The 13,242-nt window shown below is 51.1% G+C and overlaps 1 long non-coding RNA gene across 1 annotated transcript; it reads left to right on the forward strand.

Moving 5' to 3' along the window:
- The first annotated feature begins 5,271 nt into the window (after positions 1 to 5,271).
- On the forward strand, positions 5,272 to 11,028 carry LOC149123390 (uncharacterized). Its single transcript, XR_016217098.1, has 3 exons — positions 5,272 to 5,344; positions 9,347 to 9,406; positions 10,965 to 11,028. It is a non-coding gene; the product is annotated as an uncharacterized LOC149123390 (long non-coding RNA).
- Positions 11,029 to 13,242: the final 2,214 nt, after the last annotated feature.

Below are 13,242 nucleotides of genomic sequence, written 5' to 3' on the forward strand. Positions count from 1 at the left end.
CTCCCAATTCCAGCTTCCTAATGTGCACCCTGGGAGGCAGCAGGTGATGGTTCAAGTACTTGGGTCCCTGCCACCCAGATTAACTTCCTTGGCTCCCAGCTTCTGCCTGAAACAGTCCTGGTTGGCATAGGCGTCTGGGGAATAAACCAGTATATGGAAGATTTCTCTGTCTCTCAAATAAATAAAAATAATAAATGAAAATATTTAAAACACAAAACCACATCGAGACCAAACCAGTTTGGGACCATCTAGGGAGTCGGAAGAGCTGGGAGGCGGCCACCACAGCTGGCATGTGGGACCTCAGGCCAAGGGGGCAGGGGGAAGAAAGGCTCTGTCCTGCCAGAACTCCGTGGGGTCATTTAGAACTAATGCTAATGAGTGAGGTTCACTGAGCACTGTCCACGACGGCACCAGCTGACATCTTTGGCTGTCTGAATTTACTCCATCTTTTCCGCAAGCCTGTGGGGTCAGTGCTGTTCTTTTCCCCACTGCTGAGTTATGGAAACCGGGCCCAGTGTGGCACAGGAAGAACTCGGCAATGCTGCTGGCTGTCATCAGCATCTGAGGGTCTTTGAGGATCTGTGGGTGTCTCCTGGACTCCATTCCTCCAACCATAGCTTTTGCCAGCCCTCACAGACTCCAATTCTGCCACATCACAGGATCAGCCCCTTTCATTCTCTTCCCTTCCTCTTTCCCTCCCTCCACCCAAACAAAGAGCAGAATTTGGAAAAGGGTCACCCTGAGCTTAGACTCCTGGGACCACACCTCAGGGGCCAGGGGAAAGGTCCTCTTAGGTTCCAGGGGGCAGCGTGCTCTAGGAAGATTGCTGACTTTGAGCCTGGTAGATCTCAGCTGCAACTCTGATACTGCTACTGTAGACTGGGATGTGAAAGACACTCTCAAGGGTTGTGCAGTAGGCAACCTTTACAATCTTATGTGGAGGCCCAGTCAAGGGACTGTGTCTGTAAGATAAGAAGTATGGGAGCCATCTCAAAAAGCTGCTGTAAGAATTGAGCTAGAATTTTTATTTATCATGAAGTCTGTATATAGTTGCTCAAAAATAGATACTTAAATTTGCACAAAATTATCTAAGGTCACAAAGTGAGTAAAAGCAAAGTTCAGATTCAAACTCAAGTCTGACATCCAACAAAGTGATGCTTTTCACTGTGTGCTTTTATCACATGATATCATGTAAAGGCTGAAGGGAAGGCCACGAGTGAATTGTTCATTTCTGTTTTAGTTCAAGGCACAGGCAGATCTTGGATAGCCCTGTGTTGGAATGACTCATAGGTGTATGTGTATAAAGGGATAAATGGATGGGTGGATGTATGGACAGAGGAGTGGACAGATGGGGAGTAGATGGATGGGTAAGTAGGAAGGGTGGAAGATAGGTAGCAGGTTGGTTAGAAAGATGGGTTATTGGCTGAGTGATAGGTAAACTGGTAGATGGTGAGAAGGGAGGATGGATGGAGAGATGGGTAGATGCTTGGAAGCTTGAGTGGGTAAATGAATGCACAATTGGAAGGATGAGTGGGTGGCCAGACAGGCAGGCGGATAGGATAATGCTGACAGAAGCACAGGCGATTGTCTTTGGCCTTTTGGCCACCTCTTTCCAATTGCCTTTTCCAGTGGAAAAATTAAAAACCATGGGCCCTGGGAAGACATTCCCTTGTGTGGTCTGTTAATAAAGGCCCAGAAAGGCCAGCCGAGGCTGGCAGCTCCCCCCACTTCCAGGACCCTGTCATTAGCCACGCTCCCCTTACCCTACCCCGCCTCCGAGTTAGAAGTATGAGCTGGTGGCCACTGAGAAGCTGGACCCACCCAGGCCCTTCATTAAGCCTTATTAAGCCCAGAATGGGACCAAGAAGGGGAGGAACCTTGTTCCCAAAGGTCGGCAGTTGGAAAAAGAAGGCACAGTTATGCTCTGGGGTGGTCGTCTACTCTCGGCGGGCCACAAGGAATGTGGAATTTTGTCTGGCCGATCTGCTGCACCCTCATCTGCAGGCTGGGAAACCGAGGTATATATGGAAGAGAAGAGAGGCACACACAGAATCAGGATAGAGCCATACTCAAACCCAGGCTATGGATTCACCGACCACAGCCTAGCCCTTCCCTGAGACCTAGGGTCCCATGACCGACAATGGGGAGGAGAGGAAGAGGCAGGAATGGGGCTCCTACTGAGTGCTATACCCTTGCACAAAGCCTTTTCCATTCACAAAGCCATCTGTCTCCTCTGTGTCCCCACTGGCAAAACAGACACTAGCTTTTTCTTTCATTGATTCAAGAAGCATTGATTAAATGTCTACTACAGGCCCAGCACTGATCAAGGTCTGGCAGTAACAAGCCAGATGAGGCTTCTCTCCTCACAAGGCTGACCTTCTAGAAGGAGACGGGGACAGATAAATAAGGAGATGGATGATCATACAGGACCAGGAGATGCACAGTGACAGAGGGACGTTCTTAGGATGAGAGTCGAGGAGGGTCTCTCTGAAAAGGTGACTGGACTGAGGAATCAAAATCCATTCTCCTCTTTGCTGGTATATGGTTGGGGCTGACAAGTGGCTGCCAGACACGGCCAACACCTGCAAGTCCTCTCTGCAGCCAGGTGTGGCACGTGACTAACTCTCGCCAATGGCACACAGGAGGAGTCGGGAGAGCCACTTCTGAACCTATTAGATGAGCTTCCTGCATGTTCTCTTTCCTTTTCCTCTGCCTGAATGCAAATGACAACAATGTCTCTGGATGGAGGAACTGCAAGGTGAGGAGTCTGGGCCCCTGCGTCACTTCCTGGAAGAGAGGCACTCATGGTCCCGGCACATCCACTACAGAAGTGAGAAGTAAACTAGGCTACTTGAGCCATCACAGGCTTCAGGGCCCTTTTGTCACAGTGATTTGGCCTTACCTAAGTCATATTATGACGCTTGAACCGAGACCTGAAAGACGCAATGGACTGGGTTAAGGCAAGACTGAACTTGGCAGGTTGTAGGAGGAGAAAAGATGCCAGTGTGGCCACAGTGCATGGTGCAAGAGGTAGGAGATGAGGCAAGACACGATGGCAGGTGCCTCCCTTAGGAATCCGGACTTTAGGCAAGGTCAGCTGGGGTGCGTTCATGAGCAAGGGAGAAATGCCACACGGCTCACACTTGGAAAAGATCCCACTGGCTATGCTGTGCAGAGAAGCTGGAAAAAGGCAGGTGTGAACATGGGACCAGAGAGGGGCTGCTGTAGCCAGGATGGCCTGGGTGTGGCTGGGGGCAGTAGAGAGGGAGTAAGCTAAATGGTTTCAGGAAATACAGGGTTAGATATAGAGGGTGACGGAAACAAGGTAACCCACAAACCATTAAATCAGTGCATGTTCATTAGACTTTTCCCAGCTCTGAATCTCTCTGCCCGGACAGCTCCTACCCACACTTACCTGATAGACTGGTCCCTCTGTTGCCCCAACAGATTAGGCCAGAGATGGACCCGAGTGGGGTTCAGTCAATCAGATTGTTCAGAGTCCAGAGCTGGCATGGCAATGGGGCCAAATTCTGGGGCTTTCTCCTTGGGAAGACTCCAGGATGGTGGGCCTAGATGGTGAGAAAGCATGAGCGCTCCAAGAGCCACCTATCCACCCACAGGAGGAGAAATGTGTAGCTGCCAGTGGAGCCAAGCCCCGTCACCCACAGGCCCCTCACCAGCTCAAAGTAGAGAGGGCCGGCCCATGCAGAGTGTGGCCTGCCAGGACAGAGTGTGTCTCCCAGGCTGGGAGGCATGACCACTGGGTTCTGCCCATGTGTGCACCCAGACAAGTCACACCCCTGAGAAGGAAGGGAGAACTATGGTTTCCCCACCTGTTGAGTGGCTGAGTATGACAGATTGTGTTTTCCGTAACAGGCCACCACTGTATACCCTCTCCTTTCTGAGCTCTGTCACTCTCCAACAAGGGGAGTCTACTTCACCTCCCCTGTGAGCTGGGTGGGACTTTGGGACTGCTCTGGTGCATGGAACACAGCAGAGGTGACACTCACAAGGCTGGAAGTCAGTCAGTTCTCCCTAACTCTTTGTCATGGCACATTCTCCCTGGGAACCCAGTCGCCATGTTGTAAGGAAGCCCAGCACCCACAGAGAAGCAGTCTGTCCAACAGTCAATAAGGCAGCACGAGAGTATGGGCCTTCAGCTGCGTCCAGTTCCTAGTCGTCTCTATCTACCATTCCCTGCCTAGCTTCCTGTTCTGCACAAGATGTGGGCACAGCAAATTCTGGTTTGATACCACTGATTTCGGGGATGATCAGGAAGGCAGCACCAGAACTCAGAACACTGGGTCAAACTGGGGAGCTCAGTCATAGTCTCCACTCTGCTTAAGTTTCCAGACACTCCTCTTGGTGTCCGGGCCTGTCTGTGACCTGAGGCCTCTCTCGGAGATCTTCCAAACACTGGTGTGGAACACGGGCCCTGCTGCAGAAGTCACTCTTTGGCTCAAGCACCTCTGCTGACTCCCTATTTCCCCTCGGGTCAAATCTCTTCCCAAGCCCATGATCATTTCCCCCAGCCTTGTGTCTCCCTAAAATGGGCCACAGTGCTTCCCTCAAACGTGCATCAAGACTTAAGTGTCAGGGTTGGACGGGGTGAGAAGAACCTCAGGCTTTTGGAGAGGCATGGTTGGGCCTGAAACCTAAGAAGGCCCTTTTCATTCATTCAGAAAACACCAAGTCTTCGCGTGGACAGGCACTGTTTGCAATAGGCAGGCCTGGTAGACACAACCCCTGGCCTGAAACCACAAGGATCACATTCTTTCCCACCACAGGCCCTTTGCACCTGCTGTTCCCTGCATCTTAAAGTCTCTTTCTCAAGATTTGTGTGTTCCTTTTACCCTTCCACTCTCACCTCAGAGGGTCCTTCCTGGGCCCCCCTCCCCAACCGACCAACCACTCTCATCCTAAACCTCTGTTCTCTTCCTTCCTGGGCCTCTAACTTTGTTTTTGTGTTTGTTTATTTGGTTTTTGTCCTACATCCCCTGTTAGAAACGTTAGCTCCCCAAGGCAAGGACAGTGTCTGACTCATTCGCCACTGGGGCCCCAGCGCGTGGAACAGATCCTGGCACCTTAGGCATTCCGTGTGAAACTATGCAATATGACGCTGAATGCCCAGAGCCCACTGAAGCTGAACGCTCTCAGTAGGGAGTGGCTCCTCTCTGCCACCTCTGCTCTGTGCCAGATTCCGTGTGGGCACCAGGAACACGTGATGGCTCAAACTCAAACACAGTCCCTGTGACTCAAGCAGTTCTCAGACTCTGGGGCAGGAGCCAGATACACATCTGAGTCTGTCTGTGCACTTGCACACACACCTGTACTACTTGAGATGGTAAGTGTGGCCACAGGGGAGGCCAGAGGCCAGGCGGGAACCAAAGGCCAGAGGGCAGAAGCTGGCAGTGCCACACTAGAAGAAGGTGCAGATTCCGTGCTGGGTGAGGAGGGAAGGGACTGGGGCATTCTTGGAGAGTGGGAAGGGGGGAGGTGTGGAGGGAAGGGGGAAGGAGGTCTGGAAGGGCCAATACTGAGGGTCACAGGGGGTCATCCCATGATGTGACCATGGCACGACACTCAATCTCTGAATGTGTTTCCGTAGTGGTATGGCCTTCTGGTTATGCACTCAGATCCTGGAGTCTGCATGGTTCAAATCCCACCCTTTCATCATTCCCATGACCTCTGTGAGTTCTTTCACTTTGGTTTCTGCATCTGTAAAATGGGGATGATGATAATTGCATGGTCCTTCTACTGTCTTGTCAGGATCACATGAGTTCATGCACGAGAAGCACTTAGAACAGTGCCAGGCAATGGTAAGTGGCCGAGACATGAGCTGGTGTTGATGCAGGAGTACCAGCTGAAGTCAGAGCCTGAACCCAATGGGCACTCAGCCCGGGCCTGGTACACAGTGGGCACTCAGCACGGACAGGGTCCTTGTCTCTCTCTGCAATACCACTCATCACCCGACAGTGTGTTCATCTGCTGATGGGATTATCACCCTGTCCTCCCTGATAAAGCAGGCTCCCTGAGAGAAGGGGTCTGCCTTATTTTCTGCTTTGTCCTTGGTGCCCAGCACAATGGTTGGCACACAGTAGATACTAAAAGATTTGGTTGAGTAAATGCATTTCTATTCTAATTTCTGGTTCTGTGCTTGGCACATATTAAATGCTCAAAAAATGCTGGTCCTCACCCCTCCCAGCCTCTCCGTCTCCCAAGCCCTTCCATGCCTTGCGGCATCTGGTGATGGCCCTTCGTGCCTCAGGCCTCAGCTTCCCCAGGCCAAGTTCTCCACTGACCTCCCCAGCCTGCCTCTCACATGCTCCGCCCTTGCCCCCCACTCCCCGCCCTGCTGCCTAGTGTGTGTAAGGGTTGTGCCGGGACTTGGAGAGCAGAACCAGCCCAGAGAAGAATGCCTGCTTTTCGGGCCAACAGGCCAGACATACTCTTGCCCCTGGAGAGACCTTGGGGGTTTCCTAAGTTGCTGAGGGCTCCTGGGTCAGATGTCCCCAGACCCTTCCGTCCTCCATCCCACGTGGCTGCAGGAGTTGCAGTGCCACCTGGGCCAGAGCCATCCCCATGCGTGATTCCAACATCTGTAATACTTTCCCCTCGCCTCGTAGAATTCCTTCCTCCAAATTCCTCCTGCTTCATTATTAGTATACATAAAAAATAAAAAAAATTAAACTGTCTTAATCATTTTCCATATTAGCTGACAGCCGGCTCCCATATGCCTGGGAGTGAGACCATCCCTTCTGGTCCCCCTCTGCTTTCCAAAATAACTAACTCAAAACAAGGCCCAGTTGTAGAAAACCCTCAGCCTTGGAATCTCCCCAGCCTTGCCTCCTCGGGGTCCTGTCTGGTGGGTGTGACCTCAATCAAGTGCAAGGATCAACGTTCTCCTAGGTCACATTGAGTGCAGAACTCAGGGCTTCGCTGACCAGGGTTCAAATCTCAGCACTGCCACTCATGGACTGCAGTCTCCATTTGTTGCCCAGCCAATAGAAGGAAGGCATGAATTCGGTAGCAAATGGATCTAAGTCTAAATTCCTGCTCTGCAACCTTAGGCAAACCACTTAATTTCTCTGTGCCTCAATTTCCTCATTGGTGAAGCGGCAGAAATAACAGCACTGACCCTTTGAGGTTGTGATAAGGAATCAAGAGGACCAGGACACAGCAGTTAACACTCAGTGAGTCCTGCAGCGCACCAGGCACCAACCCAGGCTCCTGTGTGCACCCCTTTGTTTGATCTGCACAACCCCCATTCCAGACAGGGAATGGAGAGGCCAAGAGATGGGAGCTCTCTTAGGACATCACAGGGAAGTATAGGAGCTGGGATTCTAACGCAGGCATCCCGACCCCAGCTCCACATCTTCCAGCTCTTTCTAGTGCCTGGCTCCCTTCAGGTGCTCCAACAGTGCCTACCTCCTTGCTTCCAATTGCACCTTGGTCTTTCCTCCTCTCTTGGACATCAGGGATTGGTGGCACTGCTGTGTTCTACCCTCCTGCCTGTGCTTCAAGAGCGAGGGTTGGAGGTGCTCTTAGCTGCCCCGTTCGAGACTTAAAGCCTCCGTTTTTGTTTTGCCCAGCCAAGGGAAGGGTGCTAGAAGTATGGGCATCAGGCAGGCAGGTGGGGGACTGTGCATAGCAGACTCAGATGGCCCAGCTCCATGCTGGCGACTCAACAGCATTACTGTAGGACACTGAAGAGCACAGACATCTGTGCCCCATCCCTGGTGGAGAAGGGATAGCAGTTCTGAGTCAAACTTGAACAGAACCAGAAGGAGATATATTCATACTGTTTTGCCAGATCTCAAACTCGAAAACTACTCCTGTTTTTACTTGACTGTGAACCAAACTTTTTTCATCTTTGTAATACACACACACACACACACACACACACAGAGTTTATAATAGGAGCCTATCATAGATCTCCCAGAATTTAACCCAAAGATCCAAAACAGAACTTGCTAAAACAGCCTCACCTTCTAGGGCATCTATATTTGCAGTGACAAGTCAGAGACTTCCAACATTTCCTCTGCACCTTGGTGGTTCTAGTTCCTCTGAACTAAGTCTTCTTTCTGAGTTACGCTCATGAGGGAGGTGCTGTTTTGAAGTAGCATCTGGATTGGAGCTTGGGCCCCAGGTCCAGAGCCAGGTTTTGGCTAACACAGCCTCTGCATGATTCACCAGGAGCTCCCTGTCCCAGTTTTGACCTGGAATCCCTAAGCACTCCCTCCAGGGGCCATGCTGGTTTCTGCCAGAGAGATAGCATCTGGTCCTCCTGCCTGGGCTCAAAACTCAGTTCAGCCATTCACTAACCAGGATAAGACAGGCAAGTCCAGCCAGCGCCATGGCTCACTAGGCTAATCCTCCGCCTGCGGCGCCGGCAGCCCTGGTTCTAATCCCATTCGGGGTGCCGGATTCTGTCCCGGTTGCTCCTCTTCCAGGCCAGCTCTCTGCTATGGCCTGGGAAAGCAGTAGATGGCCCATGCCCTTGGGCCCTGTACCCACATGGGAGACCAGGAGGAAGCACCTGGCTCCTGGCTTTGGATTGGCACAGCGCGATGGCTGTAGCGGCCATTTGGGGGGTGAACCAATGGAAGGAAGACCTTTCTCTCTCTCTCACTAACTCTGTCTGTCCAAAAAAAAAAAAAAGGCAAGTCCTTTACCTCCTGCCATGCTGAGTAGACATACTATCTCCCGGGGCTAGCGTTGAGGTGTAGCAGGTTAGGCTGCCACACGTGATGCTGACAGCCCATGTCAGAGCACTGGTTCAAGTTCTGGATGCTCTGCTTCTGTTCCAGCTTCCTGCTAACGTGCCCACATGGGAGAGCCAGATGTAGTTCCTGGCTCCTGGCTTCAGCCTGGCTTAGACCTGGCTGTTGTAGGCATTTAGGGAATGAACCAGTGAATGGAAGATCTCTCTATTCCCTGCCCTCTGCCATGTGTGTGTTGCTCTGCCTTTCAAATAAATAAATATTTTTTTAAAAGGACAATAAATAATACCCTCACCTGCAGGAGCACTCTGAGGAATGAAGCAATGACAGACCTCAACTCTATCAGTGAAGGGCTTCTACCCCCAGCCCTAACCCAGCGTTCAGTGATGTGTGTAGAACAGGTGGTGCTTAAGGGACTCAGTGATGGTAGGAGGAGGCCTGGAACAGCAGAATGAAGAGGTAGGAAAGAAATACCCAAAAAACTGGAAATAGATCTCTCTAGGGGTGGGATGATGGGTGATTTTGTTGTCCTCTGTGATTTTAAACATGTTTGTGTTTTTCAAACTCTCTGCACAGAAGCGCATTAGACTGTTTCCCTAACTGTATGACATTTTCACCTACAGGAGGCACCTTCAACATGGGAGCAGTGTTTCAGGGGGAAGAAGGAAACGATCATGCTGAGAGTAAGACTTGCTCCGATTTTAGCAAAATGAAACTCGGTAGGGGGTGGGGGTGGGGGAAGATGTCTCGGAATCATGAAGATAGATTTGCAATCAAGGGGGTGACCCCTGGGGAGGACGAGGATGAGAGCAACATTCTACTACTCCCCCAAACCCTGGAAGCTCCGCTTTAGCTGCCAGCCCACCTGACTCACCGGGAAGCATGTGAATATAAATACTGGTGCCCAGCCCTGTGCTGTCGGAGTGACCCTGCGGATCCTGTCTGGGACCTGGGAATCTGTGTTTTAAGTGACCTGGCAGAGACTGGGAATTGGGCTTTTTGCTTCCATCTTACAGATGAGAAACCTGAGGTTCACTGAGTAGAACGTGGAGGGTAATTGGGACCCGTCAGCCTGACTGGGGTGCAGCCACTCTCCTTCTCCACCTCACGGGGTCCTTCTCACCCCCAGCCCCGTCTCAGGCAGCTCCCGGCCCCAGCCCCTCTCCTGCACTTAGCTCTGTGTGTCCTGAGCTGTTCTTCCCTTTCTCCCCAAGGGAGTGTCCCTGTTCCTCATTACAGAGACTCTGGGTATTTTTGTCTCTTTGAGAACTGGATTCTATTGCCAGCAAATAACTTTAAATAGAAAAAATATGCCCAAAATTAGACTGCAAAACAGAAAATAAATGGGAAGGGAGTGGGCCAAGCATCAGCTTGCCCTCTCGGTGAAGAGGGTGGGCTTGCAGGTTCCCCTCACACATCTCTGCAAGGGAGAAGATCTTAGCACCCACCTCCTGGAGCATCAGATGAGAAAAAACACATGGCATTCTCTGTACACAGAGTGCCTAAGTGTCTGTTACTGTCTGAAGTTGCTGGGCATATTCACAGCTTTGATTTAGGCATTACTGTGTGTAGAAAGTGTCAAGGGGCTCCGATTCCCCCAGTTGACCATCCCAAGCCAAGAGCCTCTTTGTGACGCGCTGTTAGATGCCATCGCCCATGGGCCATGTTTAAGAGCATCTGCCCACCTCCTTCTCCACCCTGATCCAACTGTTCACAGCTGCAAGAGCGTCCTTCCAAAAGCCTAACTTAATCATATGATTGCCCAGCTCCAAAACCATCCAAAGCTCCGTCTCCAAAACACTGCTCAATGCTTTCGGTCCCAGGGCCCTCCAGGAGAGGGGCCGTGGAGGCTTTCAGGCTTTCTCTTCTACCTTCCTCCCACCCTCTGCCTCCAGTCACACAGATCTCCTCAGCCCCCGCCTGGGATGCCTACTTCCTGCTTTCCCCTAATTGGAAGCCAGGGGCAGAGTTAGGTTAGTGACCTGCCTAACTCCAGCCACACTTGTGTTACCAGAGCGAGACCCCCTCCCTTGCTCCATTTCTTTGTCCCTTTCATGCCTCTTCCCTATTCATCCCTCCCCCACTCTGCACTGCTCCTCCAGCCCCCAACATATTTGGCATCTGTCTTTAAGCATGCACGTGCCCTTGGAAAGTATGCAATGTTGTTTTCTGTGTGTATGATTCTAATTTACATAAATGCTATTAATGTCATTGCTTCTTGCCTTTTTCACTCAACACCAGGTTTCAAGACGCAGCCTGCATGTGTGTGCAGCCGTCACTTCAACTGCTGAAGCATCTGCCACTGGTGGGTATCCCCCAAGCTTCGGCTGCCATTTGCCCTGGTGCTGCAGGCCTAGGTTACCGCCAACTCCCACAACAGGCCTCTGAGCCACTTGTTATACAAGAGAACGTAGTGACAGCTCCTGCTTATGACGTGACCCAGCCATTGACTCCAGGAGACTCAAGCTCCCCCAGGAGTCAGAGGCTGCAGGAACTCCCTAGAGCATAGCCTTCACTCTGCTCCCCTGCTGGAAGGCCCTGGTTTTTGTTCTGCTTTCAGCCCATCCCCCAGACCCGCGTGTTTCAGAGGTGTTGGGGACTGAAGGTGTTGGTCCTTCCCCAGATTAGTATGCTGAAGCCCTAAGCTTCAGTGTGGCAGCATTAGAATACAGGGTCTTGATGGAGATAATTAAACAAGGTCATAAAAGAGGAGGCCTAATAGGCCTAATAGGGATCAGTGACCTATAAGAGGAAGAGACGCTAGAGTTCACTCTCTGTCCACACACACACACATACACACACACATACACAGACATAGTGAGCAGGTGGCTGTCTACAGGCCAGGAGGAGAAGCCTCACCAGAAAACGAACCTGGTGCCGCCTTCATCTTGGACTTGCAGCCTTGAGAACACTGAGGCCACACGTTCTGTCGTGGAAGGCACACAGTCTATGATATTTTGCTGGGCAGCTTGGGCAGACTAATAGAGAGGTAAGCCCAGCAGGGAGCTCTCTCAGTTGTTTTCACCATTGCCCTCTGTTACTGACTCCCTAAGGAGTCGTTTTAGAAGTTCTGTCTCTGAGGCCGGCACCATGGCACAGAAGGTTAATCCTCCGCCTGCGGCCCTGGCATCCCATACGGGCACCGGTTCTAGTCCCGCTGCTCCTCTTCCAGTCCAGCTCTCTGCTATGACCTGGGAAAGCAGTAGAAGATGGCCCAAGTCCTTGGGCCCCTGCACCTGCATGGGAGACTGGAAAGAAGCACCTAGCTCCTGGCTAGGATCAGCGCAGCTCCGGCCATTGGGGCCATTTGGGGAGTGAACCAACGGAAGGAAGACCTTTCTCTCTGTCTCTCCTTCTCACTCTCTGTAACTCTAACTCTCAAATAAATAAATAAAATCTTAAAAAATAAGAAATTCTGTCTCCTAACAGTGCCCACCTTGTATTGTAATACCAAAGATGTATCTATTTATGTGCTGTGGTCCTTTAGATAGCAACAAAACATGACAATAGCTAAGGTTGTGTCACACACCCTACTCTGAACCAACTTCTGCACCACTAGGAGAAATGTTTTACCCATTGTGAATGCATGACTCTATCTAAAGCAACTCCTTTGTTCTGGGACTGGTTAGAACATTGGCATATGAGGCAAATATAGACCATAGATATGAGAACCACAGAGGGGTAAAAGGTCCTTTTTTCCACCTTTAATCTTTATCATGGATGGATGTGATGCCTGGATCTGCAGCAGCCACCTTGTGAATATGTGATCAAAGCTGAAGTCCTTCAGTTGTCCAGATAGGAGATAAAAACCTAGGCTACTGACCATATTATTGGGCAATCAAGTAACCATTCCTGAGGCTACCCTGCCCACAAACTCCCTGTTATGTGAAATGATGCATTTGCTACTTGAAAACTACTCAGCTGTGTTCTTTCTGTAATTGCAGTTGAAGAGGACAGATTATGTTTTCTTTCCCATAAATTCTAGCAAATGTCCCAGGCATACTGGCAATGACAGGCCTGGTTAGGCAAAGAGCCCAGCCCCAAACCAATCTTGTGGCCAAGTTTGGGTTCTATGCTCACCTACCCTTGTAGCTGAGGCAAGGGAAGGGGTCAACCCCCGCGAAGTAAATGTAGGGGCTGTTATTCAGATGGAGATCAGACAGGTACTTACCGAAGGAGGGCAGAAATGACAGTTGGGCTCCACACTCACACTGTCCCTTCCACGTGCAGGAACCCAGCCCCAGCCCTTCCTAGTGCAGCTCAGGAAGTTCTTCCCCAGGACCAGGTTGCAGTTGCTCCTTCTCTTCCAGGTGGTGCTTTTAGGCCACTTGTAGACCTCCTGCCAGTAAGCAGCTTGTCTCCATGGGCATCTGATCACTCAGGCATCTGCCTACCCAACAATCATTAATTAGCACCACCACCAGGCCTTGGGCTACCAAGCGAGAAGAAGGCACAATTCCCATCCTTGAGGGCCTGGGAGTCCAGAGCAGGAAGCAAGACTCATAGGCAGTTGTTCAAC

Source organism: Oryctolagus cuniculus, chromosome 11 (genome assembly GCF_051225735.1).
Source record: "Oryctolagus cuniculus isolate XC-2025 breed Fujian yellow rabbit chromosome 11, ASM5122573v1, whole genome shotgun sequence".
Taxonomy (NCBI): Eukaryota; Metazoa; Chordata; class Mammalia; order Lagomorpha; family Leporidae; genus Oryctolagus; species Oryctolagus cuniculus.